The sequence below is a fragment of the Felis catus genome, chromosome A1, assembly GCF_018350175.1.
Source record: "Felis catus isolate Fca126 chromosome A1, F.catus_Fca126_mat1.0, whole genome shotgun sequence".
Taxonomy (NCBI): domain Eukaryota; kingdom Metazoa; phylum Chordata; class Mammalia; order Carnivora; family Felidae; genus Felis; species Felis catus.
In genome coordinates, this window is record NC_058368.1 from 18,717,129 (window position 1) to 18,723,128 (window position 6,000).

Here is a 6,000-nt window from a genome sequence, read left to right on the forward strand (position 1 = left end):
GGGAACCACACCACAAAGAGGACAAGTTCTGGGACACCACTGAGCTATAGTCTAAAGAACGGCAGTGCAGCTGAGAGTCTTACAGCTGTTGACAATGTAGCATGGCCTGGATTCAACTGCTGTACCTGGAAACAAAAGGAACACTTTTCTACAAGGACCAAAAACATTTACATAGAGCTCTGACTCAACTGTGGCAGAAACAAGATGAAACTAAGAAGAGAAACATAACTTCTAAAGAAGGCTGGGTTAGGACCCCATGGTTCTAACAAAAATCCCAAGGAACCTATAGGAACCAGGCAAACAATACAAAAGGGTGAAGCAAAGGGTAGAGGACAGAAGCAGGTATAAAGTGCTTGCATTGTGAGTAAGCACATTACCTGCCTGGTGACATTGCCTTTAAAGCACTGCCATGTGACCCAGAGGTTACAAGTTCATGATCTCTGCCGGCAACCCACAAATTTCCTATTTATATATAGTTTGTGACCCCAGATTCTTCACATTGCAATACACTAGTTTCTTAGTGGAATGGCTTGGTGGGTAGGCTGTTGCTGACAATGCGAAACAGATACAGAGACAAGAAACAATTGATCTAGCTTCTAGGTGATGGCAGAAGGCTTCTATTAGGGAGTCTGGAGGTTCCATCATTGATGTGGGAGAGGCCTCACCAGGCTCTGACCTTTCAGGTCAGTCAGCTAAACCATTTTTCATGACTAAGGCACAAATTAAAATAAAAAATCCACGAACATGAGATCATAAAGTGTTAATGAAAAATTTCTTATGTAAAAAAAGGGAGTGGGGTCTAGTTCTGAAAGATGCCACAATTGTCTTGTTGGGGCGCCATCTTTACCTGCTGCCTAAGGAGCCATCGCTGGGTGGAGAAGCACGACTGCAAGCTGGTGGCATGAAATGCACGGGCCCGACTGACAGAGCTTCAGAGCAGAGACCGCCTGTTATGACATAATCACGCCACATCTCTGGCTCAACTTGCCCACATGCAACTGGCATCCATGCAGGCTGTGTGGGAACAATTTCATCAACTAGTTTTCAGCAAGCACATGAAGCAAATGCCATATATTGATGGGCCCCCAAATTAGAACATCCAGGAAAGATGATGTGTTTCTTCCAAGTGTCTTGGTGGACCTCATGCTCTTGTCCAGGGTAAGAAGTCCTCCCTGATGCATAAGAGGTCAACCCCATCTTCCAGTGGACATTTCATTTGCTGAATGGTCATGGCCAGGTCTCTTCACACCTATACCTGTTTCTCATTTGCAAAGAGGATGACAATCTCTTCTGATCTCATTCTGGAATGACTGGAGAGGACTATAATGATATCCTAATTCTCTCCAGACTATGGAAGTGCTGTGGCACTTTGTCATCAGCACTGCCATAACAAACACACTCCTGTTTTGATAATTAAGGTACACTGAAATAGTTAAATATTTCCCAGTGGCTTTTCTAAAAGTGGTAGAAACACAGAGGTAAAATTAACTTTACAGATAAACAACAAAATGCCAGATTCGAAGAAACTTTCATTCGAGGGGTCAATTTTCTCCCTAGGTTTCTACTGCATTGTTACATCACAAGCAAAGAATATGGAGCATCTAAGTATTAGTAGCCATGTGGCTGGAATAAGCTACCTGGTCACCACTGAAGGCAGATTCTGGATAAAACTGAACAGTTGAGAACATCATCTATATTGCCTTGGGTTTGCTTACTGTTCCTCCTGAGTAGATGAGAGAAATTAAAATAATAGAAACTTCGACAATAAACCCATTAAATCAAGAATACAAAAACACTCACTAATAAAATGGAAAGAACAACTACACCAAAAAGCCTTGACCTCAGATAGTTGAAGATATAGCTCATACTTTCTGTTCTTTCTGTATTTGCTTTCATAAATTTTTGAAGTTTCTGTTTCTGAATGCTAAGGAAGATATTCAACTCTGAAATTCTCAGCTTTAACCTTTTAACAAAATTAGATGTTCCAGGAACGTAGGATATGGGTAGATGTGACCCAGATTTTGAATGTAGTGTACATTTTTGCCTTACTTTTATCTCTGTCTACCCCAACCATCAAACAATTAAAAAAAAATTTTTTTTTAAAGAAAATGTAAAGGAGATTATCTTACAACAATGACCATATTGTCTCAAATGCCTGCATTTTCTTAGCCCTCAATTCTTCTACTGTGATCTTCCAGGGAAAAGACCTTGGTGGTTTGGTTGTCCTCATTTGACACATTAGCCACAAGCCTTTCACATACAGAAAACCGGAGTCATGTATAAATAAGAGTTCATGGAATCCCTTTCAAAACACTCAACACTGCATTTTCAGAGAGCTGTGTCTATCATAGGCCCATCAATTACTGTAATCACATCTCCCACTGGCTGGACACCAGTCAGAACATATTTTAAGAATTCAAAGGCCACTCTGTCAAAAACAAACCAGCTTGACTTCGGATCCAGCATTCAGATGGGGAGCCGGCAGTGTCTGGTAGTCCAGGAGTTCACCGAGCTGTCCCAGGGGACAGTTGCAGGGGACTGACCTCATTGTGGTTCCTCCGCCACAAGAGGAATCAGGCAACTGCCTGATTTGGCACAAGTTCTCATTTCCTCCCCGTGTAGATCCTGAGGCTCAAGGCCTTGTTGTTCAGGACACCATTCGAAGGAGGAAGTGGGGCGCTGTTCCCTGTGATAGGACCCCTTCAACTGCAGGCAGGCCGGCGGAAACTCTGACCCTGGCCTTGGATTCCACAGTGAACCAGCTTGATTTCCATCTTTGTATAGCGTAGGCTGACAAGTCTTCCTGGGGACAGGCTGTGCATGCACAGTGGTCTTCTCCTCTTTAACCAGGCTTAACCCTAGCGAAGAAAATGAGCTTCCATCTATGATGATACCGCATAGCTAGAGGCAGAGCCATTTTCTCCAGCCCCTTCGAAAGTGGGAAGGGGAGGAACCTCAAAGGAAATGGCCACTTTGAAAGCCTATGTGTTTGAGTGCTTTGGTTGTTTTGAGAAACAACTTCCAGGTCCTTGTCCAGGCATACGCCAAAGCTAACGCCAAAAGAGATGCAGCCTGAGGAAGGCAGTACTATCCCCTTGCACATATCGCCAGAGCTATTACAATGTACTCCCCCAGGGGTGCCCTAATGAAGCCCATATTTGGAAGACAAGACATACCACAAGGTCACACTGGGTCTCATTTATGATATGCCTAACTTCACAGCCGAGGTGCCTTGAACCCTGTAGTCAAAGGAATCATTCAGGTGTGTGCTCTATGAAATGGATCATCCTGTTTAATTTCGAACTTCCTCATGAGCGCTCCATCAGCCTATGTTATTATGGCCTTCCTTTTCCAACTAGAGGCCCGATTTTCACTTAGCTGTGAAACTGTGCTATGAAAAAACCTAGATATTTCAGAAACTTTAGAAGAAGCATGTTCACTTAACTCACAAGTTTGCTTAGAATAGAGGGTCTCAAAGAGCGTGTCCAGGAGCGTCTGCATCTCCTGGGAACTTGTTAGAAATATAAGTTCTCAGACCTGGTCCCAAACCTACTAAATCAGAAAGCCTCATGGTGGGACTTGATGATCTGTGTTTTAACAAGACCTTCCACTAGATTCAGATGTAGGCTCAGGTTTGAGAACCACTGGCTTAAAAGAGAGATCTCTCTTCACCAGTCAGAGAAGCCATATGAAATGGCTGAGTCGCATCTGAAGGTACAATCATTTTTCTCATGAAAGTAGAAGAAAAAACATGGGGTAGAATTTCACTTCATGGATCATCTTCCGATATGTTTCTCTTGGAGCAGAGTTCTTAAGCAGGCCTAAAGAACAGAGTAGAAAACGTCCTAGAAGATGTTTTAAACACCGATTATTCTAGCAAAGGATGACACATCCTTTACCCCTCAGTCACCTCTGAGCGTCCTTACAACAGTGTGCAACTCTGGTCAGAGAACTCACTCAACCGGGCTGATGGAGAAAGGGGACCTGTTTGGTTTAACTCCTCGAGGGCCAGCTCCAGCAATGCCATTTTCAAGGTCCAGTAAGAAAGACAGTTGGTGAAAAATGACAACTACATAATCTTTGTCACGAAAATAGAAATAAAACACACTCAGCCTTCTCTGGTCACTTCTCACTGAAAGCAGGGGTGCAGACACACAGAATTTCCTTGATAACAATACAGAATACCATGCCTGGCCTCTCCCTCTGAGAAAAATGGCGGGTAAAATAGAAAGCTAATATTTCTAATGTTTGATTCTCTTCTTTTTCTCATAAAAGAAGCAAACTGAAAGCCCAGTTATCCCTTAGAAATTTGCCAGTGGTTTTATGATTTTCATTGAGAGGCCCCTGGCCTAGTTGAAAACTCAGCAACTTGAGAAACCTTAAGTCTCTCAAAGGATAGGAGTACCCATTTTGTCAGAAACACCAGACTTGTTTAAGTGAGGATGTTCAGTTTTTTGTTTTTTGGTTTTTTAAATTTTTTTTAATGTTTATTTATTTCTGAGACAGAGAGAGACAGAGCATGAGTGGGGGAGGGGCAGAGAGAGAGGGAGACACAGAATCCGAAGCAGGCTCCAGGCTCTGAGCTGTCAGCACAGAGCCCGACGCGGGGTCGAACTCACAAACCGTGAGATCATGACCTGAGCCGCAGTCGGTCACTCAACCGACTGAGCCACCCAGGCGCCCCGAGGATGTTCAGTTTTAAGAGATACGAATAACATGTGAGTCCTTTTCTTATGTCTGATTTCTTATTCATTCAAATTAGTTACTATTTTTATATCCTAAAACTAACCAATGAAAGGAAAAGAAGAAAGTTTTCCCTTCCTAAGTGCCTCTCACCATCATTTACAAATAAAAGAATTGCTGTTCAATGAAGTTCATAGGGTCATAGGGTGAGTTGCCAATTCTCATAGTCCACTTTTGTGGAATAATACTCCCTTATCTAGGGCATAAAAATGGAGCAAATTTAGCAAATTGAGGCAAGCTTCTTGTTTTTTTTTTTAAGATTTTATTTTTGAGTAATCTCTACTCCCCAACTTGCAGCCCAGACCCACAACCCCAAGATCCAGAGTCTCATGCTCTACCCCACGGAGCCAGCCAGGTGCCCCAAGCTCCTTGCTTTGAAGCAAGGATTCGCTATGGCCACGAAAGAGAATGGGGATAAAGTTCAAGCCTAAAGGAGCAAAGGATAAAGGGAAAGAATAGAAGTGGGATTTTAGAACCAAGCAGACTCGAAAAAAGAGAGGGGAGTAAAGACAGAGGCCATCAAGGACACATCACCTACCTGTTCAGCCCAAACCTTGTATCAGTGCCAAAAGCTGGGCGCTTGCCTGGCTGTGTGCTCTCTCGCGGTCCCTTCTAGACTGCTGGCTCCCTCTCCTTCTCCAGGGAAAGCTGCTGGTGTTCTCCTTACATCCAAGTCTAACTACTACCCCAGAATTGCCTCCTGCCAGGGGAATTAACTGACATTAATTAAGTGATATTAAGTTCTAGGAGCAATTAATTGATATGAATTCATTTCTGTAAGTTCTGTCCTGATGTAACGTAACCGACTAATGTGTTAACCAACTAATGCGTTAGGTACATAGTTTAAATCTTCAAAACCCAGCCACGTGATATCTGAAACAATAAACTGCATAGATTTCTCAGAAGTGAAATTGGAAAAAAAAAAGTTAGTACAAATATGCAAGATTGGGAATGGCAAGATTGCTGTGAAGAAGTTATTTTATTACATGGAAACTATGGGCAACTCTCTGCTAATAACTCTGAAAACAGGTGGCTTGGGGAGATGACTTACATTGAATTGAGAACTAGAACATTTTAAGATACAGATAGTCATGACAGAAATGGACGGTATTCTCAGAGAATTGCCTCCCTAAAAAGTCTGACCAGTTCATTTTATAGGCAAATTATACATTTTTTTTACAAATAAATACTACTTGGGCTCTATCCAGTCCCATAGAAGTATCTTGATAAACTTCTCCATTCATTCTATGACTCTAC

At 42.5% G+C, this 6,000-nt stretch overlaps 1 long non-coding RNA gene across 1 annotated transcript in view; it reads right to left on the minus strand.

Annotated features, from left to right (window-relative positions):
- The window catches only part of LOC109497596, a 379,881-nt gene extending 375,454 nt beyond the window's left edge, over positions 1–4,427 (minus strand). The window contains exon 1 of the long non-coding RNA XR_006594206.1: positions 848–4,427. This is a non-coding gene — a long non-coding RNA (uncharacterized LOC109497596). The remainder of the gene's footprint in view (positions 1–847) is intronic.
- Positions 4,428–6,000: the final 1,573 nt, after the last annotated feature.